Source organism: Mus musculus, chromosome 4, assembly GCF_000001635.26.
Source record: "Mus musculus strain C57BL/6J chromosome 4, GRCm38.p6 C57BL/6J".
In the NCBI taxonomy this organism is placed as follows: Eukaryota; Metazoa; Chordata; class Mammalia; order Rodentia; family Muridae; genus Mus; species Mus musculus.
Window position 1 is genome coordinate 95,217,565 of NC_000070.6, and position 13,678 is coordinate 95,231,242.

A 13,678-nucleotide genomic window follows, 5' to 3' on the forward strand; every position below is an offset into this window, starting at 1 on the left:
CATCTTCCTTTGGTCAGCCAGGAGGTACAAAGCATACTGAAAAATTAAAATTAATTACTTCTCATCTCCATGCTGCAGAAGGAAGTGCAGGTTTGGATCTGGCCACAAATACACCACTTCTGACACCCCCCAAAGTTGAATGTTATACATTAACCACTGGTGTTTATGGTCCTTTACCATAAGGGACAGTAGGAATAATCTTGAGAAGAAGTGGGTTAACTTCTCAAGGTTTTATTATGCATCCAGGTATAGTTGATGGGGACAGCAAGTAAGAAAGTAAAATTATGGCATATGTGAAAAAGGATTTGCAAATTAATGCAGGGGATAGAATGGCTAAGCTGTTATTGTTTCCTTACATCAAGGGCAAAGCTGCTCTAGTAGAAAGAACAAGAGCTTTTGGAAGTCCTGGAAAACTTGTGATTTGGCAGAGACTGAAATTAATGGTACAAATGAATGGTGTTGACATAGAAGGTTTAGTGGATTTAGGAGCTGAAGTTAGTATGCTTTTCTAAAAGATTGGAATCCAGACTGGCCACTTCAGAAGCTTTATACACAGTTCATAGGAATTGGTAAATTATCAGAATAAGACAAGGTGTCTGATGAGTTCACTGAGTGGGAACAGAAGCGCAAACAGGGAAGTTGAGACCTTATGTTGCAGACATACCCATACAATTATGGGGAAGCAATTGTTTATAACAATAGGATACTCAGATTACGATTTCTGGAATTTTGGGGAAAGCAAATAAGGAAATTAGGGATTATATGGTAGATACTCCTGGGGCAGATATTGATATGGGTGATCAAGTACAATCACAAGCTGTGCCCATTGTCCAAACACAGGACATCACAGGGATTGAATTTCTAAATTTATAATGGCTTCACTGCTGACATACCAACTGGCTTGCCTCAAAATGGTTATCAAACAGACCTGTGTGGCAAGAGCAGTGGCCTATACCAAAAGAAAAATTGCAGACATTTGAACAACTGGTACAAGAGTAGCTGAGACACTGGGTTATTGAAAACTGAGGAAGTAGTCTAATCAATATAGTATAGGGCTGTGCTGATATTAGAATGGAAACCTGAAATAATGTTAAGATGAGGGTGTGGTTATGTTTATGTATCTACAGAGAAAGGAAAAAAATATGATTACCAACAAAACGTATGAAGATTAGATTTGACCATGTCTCTTATCTAGCTGAGACATGAATGTCTCCACAAAGCAAATAGTGTAGGTGATTCATTCTCATAAACTGTCTCAGCCATTGATCTCTCTAAAATATGCATGCAAATCAATTTCAAAAGGGCTAGCCCAAATGACTTATCACACAGAAACTGGATAACATAGAGACTGGACAACACAGAGACTGATAAAAATAAAGACTAGACAGAAAAAGATAACAGCTAGTTTTTCCAGGATTTGGACAATGTCCCAATCTTCATAGAGTACCCAAAAGATATCTTTGTCTCCAGAGTAATTTTAAGAACATGACTCACCTATTTCCAAAAGATGTGATAGATGTTTTTGGTCATTTGTTGTGTTATGGTTGTTATCATCTAGAGTTGTTAGTTGTTATTAGTTACGGTCAAGGAGGAGACAAAATAACGTTTAAGTCAGGCATCTCTCTCCTTTATCTAATAATGGGGGAAAAGAGGGAAAGGGGAATAATAATAACAAATAAATAAATAAATAAATAATAAAAATACTAGTCTTCAATATTTTACTTTGGCATAAATTAATATATCTTGACAAAAATTTAAGGTTATTTTGTTTGACTACTATGTGATAAGATGTACATAAGCAGCTTATTTAAAATGTGATATAAAATTTTAATTTTATGGCTCCTATAATTATTTCTATTGTATATGGATTGTTAATGGTAGAGAAAAAGACAATTTTTTTAAACAGAAAGGCAGATATGAAATGGAAATTTCTGGCTTCTTTAACAACTCAGTTGTGTCATGTGATGTTTTTCTGGAAGCTTCCATTTGTGAGAGGGTATGTGATGTTTTGCTGAAATCAGACACTTGAGAGGGCACATGAGGTTTAGAAAGAGTAAAATGGAACCCCACAAACAGTGAGAGGATGCTCTTGCATGGCATAGCCATGCAACATTTCACCAGTCTTCAAAGGCTGGTCTTCATAGGTCTTCACAGGTCTTCATAGCTCTTTACTTTATAGAGAGAAACATGCCCAAGAACTTCTTGTGGTATTCTGACAGATTCTGGCAGCTTCTGCTGACTCTTCCCAATTTGGTGGAGCCTTGCTGTTTCTCCTGATTATGTATCCACTACTGATTCATGTTTGCTGTTTGCTATTGAACTGGACTACTTATATCCTGACAACAAAAAGTAGAACTGCCCCAAGGAACTACTTCTAAACAGACCCACAACACTATTTCCCTTTTAACCTTCTTTTTCTCCTACCTCTGGTCAGTGGGTTAGAAGGACTGTTGAAGCATTTAAGAACCCTAAATAAAGTTTTGAAAAAAAAAAAAAAACTAAGTCTACAATTTTTGGGTTTTTTTGGTTACGATCATGGTGGTTTGAATGAGATGCACCCCATAGTCTCAGACATTTAAATACTTGATACCCACTTGGTAGCCCATTTGGCCATTAAGAGGTTTGGTCTTGCTGGAGGAAGTATAATTCTGAGAGTGGGCTTTGAGATTCTAAAGCCACACACCATTCTCAGTTCACTCTCTCTGGCTCCTGTTTGTGGTTGGAAATGTGAGCTCTCGACTTTGGCTCCAAGCACTCTGCATGTGCTTTTCTGTGCTGTGATGGTGATAGACTCTCATTCCTTTGGATCATGAGTCCCAAATAAATCCTTCCATCTACATGCTGCCTTGGTCATGGTGTTTTATCAGAGAAATAGAAATGTCCCTAATATAATAATTCTTGTGGGAAATCCCAGTGCACTGTGGGCAGCAGTACTCTACGGAAGGCGATCCTAGGTTGTGTAAGTCTGGAATCTAAGTAACCCATGGAAATCAAGCTGTGCCTCAGTTCCTGCCTCCAGATTCTGGCCTTGAGTTCCTACCTAGGCTTCCCTCCATCATGAACTGTATGTAACCCGTTAGCAAGATAAACCCTCTCCTTCCCACATTGGTTGGTCTTTTTATCACAGCAACAAGAAGTCATCTAGGACAGATGTGAAATGTCATGGTCAAAAGTTTGCATCTCATTTGCATCCATGCATGGCAGAGGTGATGTCCAAGCGCAGGCATTATCACTCCCTTGCCCCATGCTGCCTATCCACATCAGTCCCAACATCTTCTTTGTAATAATGTAGGAATTTTGTCTAAGGATGGTATCACCGTGGTTTCAGCATTCCCTATGGAAGCTATCCATGCATATGGCTATTCCTTTCTTACAATTTGAGAGGTAGTTCATCAGTGGCTCCTTTCATTTTATGCCTACCTCATGAGTTTTAATCTAGCCTTGAAGACCCTCTGGCAAAGGAAGACCAAAAGGACAAACTGGCCAGCAAATGGCAGACACTTTGCAAGGCCTTCCTCTGTTTAACCGTTTTGCTCTGGAGACACCACAGACTGAACATAGAAACAATGCCTAGGGGGAGTGTGAGGAGCGTACCAGGTGACTTAAAAGCTTCATGGGAAGTAGAAGTCTGTGCAGCTCTGGGAATCAGGAGGCAGTCTGGAGACCATTCTGTGAAGCTGTCCCCCATGCCATTGCAGAGGGAGGATGGCCATGTGACTTAGGGAGACACTAAAGCAGCAGTCAGGTGTGATCTGGAGGACAATCATGAGTTAATGAGGGCACACAGTGTACAAGCCCAGGAGCCAGTAAGGGCAAACTTTATCTAGGTGATGAGGACTTTAAATACACTCTGGGAATCAAGGATTGCGTTCAGAAGATTTATTCTTATCATAAAGGAATGTTATATATTGTCCTTCTTGGTACACAACCTTTTTACTGATACCTGAGTTAACTTTAGAAGAAATGTCTCTTATAGGGCATTAATAAATCACACCACATAACCATGCGTGGCTGCCTTTTCTTAACTGAATCGCTACACTGGACATTGGAAAGTTATTGATATTCCAAAACAGATAAGCCATCAGCTCAAGGGTGTGACTCTTCGAAGTCATTGAACTTCTAAGGGCAATTGTTTACTGTGGCCTTTCTGGCTACACCACTAACATTCTGCACACTCATCAACAGGCCCTGCCACCAGCCCTTGGATTATTGTTCATCTTCACACTTTGCCATTGAATGTGCTAAACATTCGACTTACTACCTGTCTCGATGCTTCTGTGATGATACCTCCATGCTCTGATTACTTTGTGAATATCAGCCGTCTAAACATGAGCCACTGTGAAGAAAGATGTTACAAGTGTAACATACAGAGGAGGACTCAACACAGAAAGGTTAAGAAAGATGTTCAAAGTCACAGAGCTCACAGGTGGCAGAGTCAAGCGTTTTACTTGAATCCTTAATCTCAAGCCTTGTTCTGCCAGTGCAATATGAATTACATGGGGGCCAGGGTATAGCAGTCTGATTTGAGCCTAAAGTAAGCCTGGTACATAATGCCCAATCACTATATGTCAAATAATTGAATGATTCAATGGTTTTATTCTATGAGAATAAAATAAAATAAAATAAAACCTGTCATTCATAAACAGACAGACACTTCCTACTAACCAAGTCTTTGGGTGACACAAAGGATTTGGGATAAGAAAAGAACATGGTCTGAAGTGTTTGGGGGTCAGAGGCTGACTTGTGAGGCACATTTGATGTTATTGGAGTCATGTGACCTTAGCAAATTCAGTTCTCCTCAGAGCTTTGTCTACTTTGTCTTTAAAATGAAAACAGGAGTCTTCTTGTTGGAATGTGCACTCTAGTAGAGTAAAGCACGTAGGCAAAGGGCAAACGTCTATCAGGGAACCAAGCATCCCCCTGATACCCCTCCATATTAAGCAGGATGGAGAGGAAGGCATGAAACCCATCTCTCTTGCTGAGCAAGCCCTATTTGTTCAGAACAAATATTAGGGTCAGGGTAAGAGAAAACAAAGAGAATCAAGAGATGGAAAGCTTCTCTTTTCTCTTCTACTCCAATTAAGACTGGAATGACTTCAGTGAAACTGTGGATGTATTTCTTTTGATTCATGGCTAAAGCCATATTGACGTCACTTTTTTCTCTTCTGCTACCTTATTCAATTTGGTTGTCTATAACATAAAACATTGGCTCTTTAGAAGTGGTTTCCACCATGTTATTGAGAAGGCTGGGGGATGTCAATCTATCTTCCACCAGAAAACAAAGTCTGCTTTAAATTAGGAAAAGCAAAGTTGCACATCTGACATTCGATTTCTCTGTGGCTCCAAATTTGTAGGCTTAGCTCTTAAAACTCTAAATATTTGTCTTAGCTTGAAGATCATTTTCTTCAAGTCTTAGTCAGAAATTCTGCTGTGAAACTAACAAAGAGTCTGGGGTTTAAAACAAACTATACTAAGGCCTTAGAAGCTGTTTCTGTCTTCTGTGTTTGGTGAGGTCCTTGATATCAAATGGCATTGGAGGTTCCAACAGATTCTTTCTGTAGGGGGAGTTCAAGGCCCAGGTACATCTGCATGTATGCTCACCTATGTTCTCCACCTTGTGTTACTCACCCATAAATACCACATGGCAACCATGTTGGATTGTTTCAGGTCTTTGAGCCAGATTTTAGCCTTTGCACATACTGTTCTCTTTTCTTGGAAAACATTTCCTTCTCCTCCCCAAATCTCTTGACTCATCAAGACTCAGTGTGAACCCACATGCATCTGGGGCAAAACTCCTGAGTATCTATCTTCTTTCCTATCATGCACACCCTTTCTCAGGATTTTCTAAACCTGATACTTTTTGTATATGCGTATACCTGTTTGTGTGTTTTTAGGTACATGTGCTTATGTATATGTAAAGGTCTGCAGACAACTTCCGGGAACTTTCCTCAGCACCGTCAATGAATTTGGAGACAGAGTCACTCCCTAGGCTGAGACTCACCAACTTGTCAAGGCTGGCTGGCCAGAAAGCCTCACGGATCAATCTGTTTCTTCTTCTTCTTCTTCTTCTTCTTCTTCTTCTTCTTCTTCTTCTTCTTCTTCTTCTTCTTCTTCTTCTTCTTCTTCTTCTTCTTCTTCTTCATTTTAATTAGGTATTTTCTTCATTTATATTTCCAAAGCTACCCCAAAAGTCCCCCATATCCTCCCCTCCAACTCCCCTACCCCCGACTCCCACTTCTTGGCCCTGGCGTTCCCCTGTACTGGGGCATATAAGGTTTGCAAGACCAATGGGCCTCTCTTTCCACTGATGGCCGACTAGGCCGTCATCTGATTCATTTACAGCTAGAGACACGAGCTCCGGGGGATATTGGTTAGTTCATATTGTTGTTCGACCTATAGGGTTGCAGACCCCTTTAGGTCCTTGGGTACATTCTCTAGCTCCTCCATTGGGGGCCCTGTGATCCATCCAATAGCTGACTGTGAGCATCCACTTCTGTGTTTGCTAGGCCCCGGCATAGCCTCACCAAAGACAGTTATATCAGGGTCCTTTAAGCAAAATATTGCTAGTATGTGCAATGGTGTCAGCGTTTGGAGGCTGATTATGGGATGGATCCCCGGGTATGGCAGTCTCTAGATGGTCCATCCTTTCATCTCAGCTCCAAACTTTATCTCTGTAACTCCTTCCATGGGTGTTTTGTTCCCAATTGTAAGAAGGGGCAAAGTGTCCACACTTTCATCTTTGTTCTTCTTGAGTTTCATGCGTTTTGCAAGTTGTATTTTGTATCTTGGGTATTCTAAGTTTCTGGGATAATATCCACTTATCAGTGAGTATATATCATGTGAGTTCTTTTGTGATTGGGTTACCTCACTCAGGATGATGCCCTCCAGGTCCATCCATTTGCCTAGGAATTTCATAAATTCATTCTTTTTAATAGATGTGTAGTACTCCATTGTGTAAATGCACCACATTTTCTGTATCCATTCCTCTATTGAGGGGCATCTGGGTTCTTTTCAGCTTCTGGGTATTATAAATAAGGCTGCTATGAACATAGTGGAGCATGTGTCCTTCTTACCGGTTGGAACATCTTCTGGATATATGCCCAGGAGAGGTATTGCTGGATCCTCCAGTAGGACTATGTCCAATTTTCTGAGGAACCGCCAGACTTATTTCCAGAGTGGTTGTACAAGCTTGCAATCCCACCAACAATGGAGGAGTGTTCCTCTTTTTCCACATCCTCGCCAGCATCTGCTGTCACCTGAATTTTTGATCTTAGCCATTCTGGCGGGTGTGAGGTGGAATCTCAAGGTTGTTTTGATTTGCATTGCCCTGATGATTAAGGATGCTGAACATTTTTTCAGGTGCTTCTCAGCCATTCGGTATTCCTCAGGTGAGAATTCTTTGTTTAGCTCTGATCCCCATTTTTTAATGGGGTTATTTGATTTTCTGGAGTCCACCTTCTTGAGTTCTTTATATATATTGGATATAAGTCCCCTATCTGGTTTAGGATAGGTAAAGATCCTTTTCCAATCTGTTGGAGGCCTTTTTGTCTTATTGATGGTGTCTTTTGCCGTACAGAAGGTTTGCATTTTATGAGGTACCATTTGTCCAATCTTGATCTTACAGCACAAGCCATTGCTGTTCTGTTCAGGAATTTTTCCCCTGTACCCATATCTTCGAGGCTTTTTCTCACCTTCTCCTCTATAAGTTTCAGTGTCTCTGGTTTTATGTGGAGTTCCTTGATCCACTTAGATTTGACCTTAGTACAGGGACATAGGAATGGATCAATTGGCATTCTTCTACATGATAACTGCCAATTGTGCCAGCACCATTTGTTGAAATGCTGTCTTTTTTCCAGTGGATGGTTTTAGCTCCCTTGTCAAAGATCAAGTGACCATAGGTGTGTGGGTTCATTTCTGGGTCTTCAATTCTATCCCATTGTTCTACTTGTCTGTCGCTATACCAGTACCATGCAGTTTTTTATCACAATTGCTCTGTAGTACAGCTTTAGGTCAGGCATGGTAATTCCACCAGAGGTTTTTTGGTCCTTGAGAAGAGTTTTTGCTGTCCTAGGTTTTTTTGTTATTCCAGATGAATTTGCAGATTGCCTTTGCTAATTCGTTGAAGAATTGAATTGGAATTTTGATGGGCATTGCATTGAATCTGTAGATTGCTTTTGGCAAGATAGCCATTTTTACTATATTGATCCTGCCCATCCATGAGCATGGGAGATCTTTCCATCTTCTGAGATCTTCTTTAATTTCTTTCTTCAGAGACTTGAAGTTCTTATCATACAGATCTTTCACTTCCTTAGTTAGAGTCACACCAAGGTATTTTATATTACTTGTGACTATTGTGAAGGGTGTTGTTTCCCTAATTTCTCTCTCAGCCTGTTTATCTTTTGTGTAGAGAAAGGCCATTGACTTGTTTGAGTTAATTTTATATCCAGCTACTTCACTGAAGCTGTTTATCAGGTTTAGGAGTTCTCTGGTGTAATTTTTAGGGTCACGTATATATACTCTCATATCATCTGCAAAAAGTGATATTTTGACTTCTTCCTTTCCAATTTGTATCCCCTTGATCTCCTTTTGTTGTCGAATTGCTCTGGCTAGGACTTCGAGTACTATGTTGAATAGGTATGGAGAAAGTGGGCAGCCTTGTCTAGTCCCTGATTTTAGTGGGATTGCTTCCAGCTTATCACCATTTACTTTGATGTTGGCTACTGGTTTGCTGTAGATTGCTTTTATCATGTTTAGGTATGGGCCTTGAATTCCTGATCTTTCCAAGTCTTTTATCATGAATGGGTGTTGAATTTTGTCAAATGCTTTCTCTCCATCTAACAAGATGATCCTGTGATTTTTGTCTTTGAGTTTGTTTATATAATGGATTACATTGATGGATTTCCTTATATTAAACCATCCCTGCATCCCTTGAATGAAACCTACTTGGTCAGGATGGATAATTGTTTTGATGTGTTCTTTGATTCAGTTAGCAAGAATTATATTGAGTATTTTTGCATTGATATTCATAAGGGAAATTGGTCTGAAGTTCTCTATCTTTGTTGGGTCTTTCTGTGGTTTAGGTATCAGAGTAATTGTGGCTTCATAGAATGAATTGGGTAGGGTACCTTCTGCTTTTATTTTGTGGAATAGTTTGTGAAGAACTGGAATTAGATCTTCTTTGAAGGTCTGATAGAACTCTGCACTAAACCCATCTGGTCCTGGGCTTTTTTGTTTGTTTGTTTGTTTGTTTGTTTGGGAGACTATTAATGACTGCTTCTATTTCTGTAGGGGATATAGGACTGTTTAGATCATTAACATGATCTGATTTAACTTTGTTACCTGGTATCTGTCTAGAAATTTGTCCATTTCACCCAGGTTTTCCAGTTTTGTTGAGTATAGCCTTTTGTAGAAGGATCTTATGGTGTTTTGGATTACTTCAGGATCTGTTGTTATGTCTCCCTTTTCATTTCTGACTTTGTTAATTAGGATGCTATCCCTGTGCCTTCTAGTGAGTCTGGCTAAGGGTTTATCTATCTTGTTGATTATCTCAAAGAACCAGCTCCTCATTTGGTTGATTCTTTGAATAGTTCTTCTTGTTTCCACTTGGTTGATTTCGCCCCTGAGTTTGATTATTTCCTGCCCACTACTCTTCTTGGGTGAATTTGCTTCCTTTTGTTCTAGAGCTTTAAGGTGTGCTGTCAAGCTGTTTGTGTGTGTTCTCTCTAGTTTCTTTTTGGAGGCACTGAGAGCTATGAGTTTTCCTCTTAGAAATAGCTTTCATTGTGTCCCATCAGTTTGGGTATGTTGTGGCTTCATTTTCATTAAGCTCTAAAAAGTCTTTAATTTTTTTCTTTATTCATTCCTTGACCAAGGTATCATTGAGAAGAGTGCTGTTCAGTTTCCACGTGAATGTTGGCTTTCTATTACTTATGTTGTTATTGAAGATCAGCCTTAGTCCATGGTGATCTGATAGGATGCATGGGATAATATCAATATTTTTGAATCTGTTGAGGCCTGTTTTGTGACCAATTATGTGGTCAATTTTGGAGAAGGTACCATGAGGTGTTGAGAAGAAGGTATATCCTTTTGTTTTAGGATAAAATGTTCTGTAGATATCTATTAAATCTATTTGTTTCATAACTTTTGTTAGTTTCACTGTGTCCCTGTTTAGTTTCTGTTTCCTCGATCTGTGCATTGATGAAAGTGGTGTGTTGAAGTCTCCCACTATTATTGTGTGAGGTGCAATGTGTGCTTTGAGCTTTACTAAAGTTTCTTTAATGAAAGTGGCTGCCCTTGCATTTGGAGCATAGATATTCATAATTGAGTGTTCCTCTTGGAAGATTTTACCTTTGATGAGTATGAAGTGCCCCTCCTTGTCTTTTTTGATAACTTTAGGTTGGAAGTCGATTTTATTCCATATTAGAATGGATACTCCAGGTTTTTTCTTCCGACCATTTGCTTGGAAAATTATTTTCCAGTCTTTCACTCTGAGGTAGTGTCTGTCTTTTTCCCTGTGATGGGTTTCCTGTAAGCAGCAAAATGTTGGGTTCTGTTTGTGTAGCCAGTCTGTTAGTCTATGTCTTTTCATTGTGGAATTGAGTCCATTGATATTAAGAGATATTAAAGAAAAGTAATTGTTGCATCCTATTATTTTTGTTGTTAGAGTTGGCTTTCTGTTCTTGTGGCTGTCTTCTTTTAGGTTTGTTGAAGGATTACTTTCTTGTTTTTTATAGGACGTTGTTTCTGTCCTTGTATTGTTTTTTTTTTTTGTTTCTGTTATTATCCTTTGAAGGGCTGGATTTGTTGAAAGATAATGTGTGAATTTGGTTTTGTCGTGGAATACTTTGGTTTCTCCATCTATGGTAATTGAAAGTTTGGCTGGGTATAGTAGCCTGGGCTGGCATTTGTGGTCTCTTAGTTTCTGTATAATATCTGTCCAGAAATCTGGCTTTCATAGTCTTTGGTGAAAAGTCTGGTGTAAATCTGATAGGCCTGCCTTTATATGTTACTTGACCTTTTCCCCTTACTGCTTTTAATATTCTATCTTTATTTAGTGCATTTGTTGCTGTCATTATTATGTTTCCGGAGGAATTTCTTTTCTGGTCCAGTCTATTTGGAGTTATGTAGGCTTCTTGTATGTTCATGGGCATCTCTTTCTTTAGGTTTGGGAAGTTTTCTTCTATAATTTTGTTGAAGATATTTGCTGGCCCTTTAAGTTGAAAATCTTCATTCTCATCTACTCCTATTATCCGTAGGTTTGGTCTTCTCATTTTTGTCCTGGATTTCCTGGATGTTTTGAGTTAGGATCTTTTTGCATTTTTCATTTTCTTTGATTGTTGTGCCGATATTCTCTATGGAATCTCCTGCACCTGAGATTCTCTCTTCCATCCCTTGTATTCTGTTGCTGATGCTCGCATCTATGGTTCCAGATTTCTTTCCTAGGTTTTCTATCTCCAGTGTTGCCTCACTTTGGGTTTTCTTTATTGTGTTTTCTTCCCTTTTTAGGTCTAGTATGGTTTTGTTCATTTCTATCACCTGTTTGGGTGTGTTTTCCTGTTCTTCTTTAAGGACTTGTAATTATTTAGCCGTGTTCTTCTGTAGTTCTTTAAGTGAGTTATTAAAGTCTTTCTTGATGTCCTCTACCATCATCATGAGATATACTTTAAATCCGGGTCTAGCTTTTCAGTTGTGTTGGGGTGCCCAGGACTGGCTGAGGTGGGAGTGCTGGGTTCTGATGATGGTGGGTGGTCTTGGTTTCTGTTAGTAAGATTCTTACGTTTACCTTTTGCCATCTGGTTATCTCTGGAGTTAGTTATTATAGTTGTCTCTGGTTAGAGCTTGTTCCTCTTGTGATTCCATTAGCCTCTATCAGCAGACCTGCAGGACTAGCTCTCTCCTGAGTTTCAGTGGTTAGAGCACTCTCTGCAGGCAAGCTCTCCTCTTGCAGGGAAGGTGGACAGATCTTTGGCATTTGGACCTGCCTCCTGGCAGAAGATGAAGGTCTGAAACAGGGCTTGTCCCAGAATCTGTGTAGCTTCTGTAGTCCCCATTCTCCCCTGTGCAGACTAGTCTCGGCAGGATCCAGGAACCAAGATGGCTCCCCCAGATGCTGTGGCAAAGCCCTCTCATTCGGGGCAGACTCCTCTCCTCTGGCAGGGAAGGTGCCCGGATGTCTGGAGCCTGAAACGTGGTCTGCCCCAGAGGCTCTGTGGCTTCTGCATGTCCCAGAAGCTCTTAGCCTCTGCAGTCCACACTCTCACCTGTGTAGACCAGTCTCGGCAGAATCCCTATTTCTGCTTCTTTAGAGGTGGAATTACACATTTAAAAAAAATGTAGGTTCTGGGCAATTGAACTTCAGTCTTCAGGCTTTGAAGGTAAACACTTTATTACCTGCATTACTGTCTGTCTCTCCATGTTATTTATTTTTAATATATTTGTGACCTTACATAGAGCCTAGTCAGTACAAAGGTACCTTGAATGGTGGAATTAACAGGAAGTACTGATGTTTATACTTAGGCTCTGTTGAGTAGAAAATGCAGTCCTCACTAGCAAGAACATTAACATGGAACCTTTTGAGACCCTGAGCTGGTGTGGCCCAACCTCTAATAACCACACATTATGGTATGGAAGTAGAGGAGCAACCCTGTGGATGCATACACTGCTGATAGATTGAGGTCACCCGAGTCTCCATCAAGCACTGACTCTGATGATGTCATCATTGTCATAAGAAGAAGAGAGTGAGAACGACTATCCAGGGGAAAAAGATTAGATCTAAACACAAGTCATATGGAATGTGGCCATTGGCTTGGTAGCAGACTCCTGGCAGTCAGGAAGATGCTAAGATCAAGATGGCCACAAAAGATGAAGGGGAGGTGATCTGGGCTTTTCTTGACAGTCTCAATAGCTTGAATGAGCATAGGATCCAGGACAAAGTTCAGTGGAACTACCTTCCACCAAAGGATAATGACTTGTCACAACTGGGTAGACATTAGGAAGGGCTGTTATTTCAAAACTCTCTAGTAGTAGCAGGAGGAAGTGGTTTGAATTTCCTCCTAGCAGGAAGATGCTCACTTAAATAGAATTCAGGGGAAATAAATGGCAGGGGAAGCACCCCTGTTGGACCTTGAGGTCAGCATCTTGCAAAGAGGAAGGGAACACAAGTGGCTTCTCAGGGAACTAGGAGAGAATTTTGTCAATGGCTCAGACCCCATGTTGAGAAACAGGAGGACAGACGTTCCCACCCACCTCTATGTTGTGCTATACACATTTCAGTTCCTTGTTCTTCCAAATCTTCTCTCCTGGGCTTGCTGAGAAATTTACCACCACCTCCTCAGATTAGCCTCAGAGAAACTCCACTGGACGACATTTTCAGACATGCCACCCAAAGACATCTGGAATGTTCAGTTTCTGGAGCTTCCATCCAAGTGAGCCTCTTGCCTGTGAGTTGACAGTTTCCAGGTCCACCTATACATCTGCTTTGCACAGCTCAGTTGAACCCCTGGATGATGGATGGGAGCTGGTTTCGTTGGTCTTCCTCTTTAGGGAGCCAACCCTTTGACTAGGCACCAATTGGATGCTTAGTAAATACACTGGTTCTCCATGCCAGGACCCTTCTGTGTGTTAGCTCATATAACCAGAGAGGTAGGTTTTATCATCCCCTTGTGTGTGGCAGGGAACT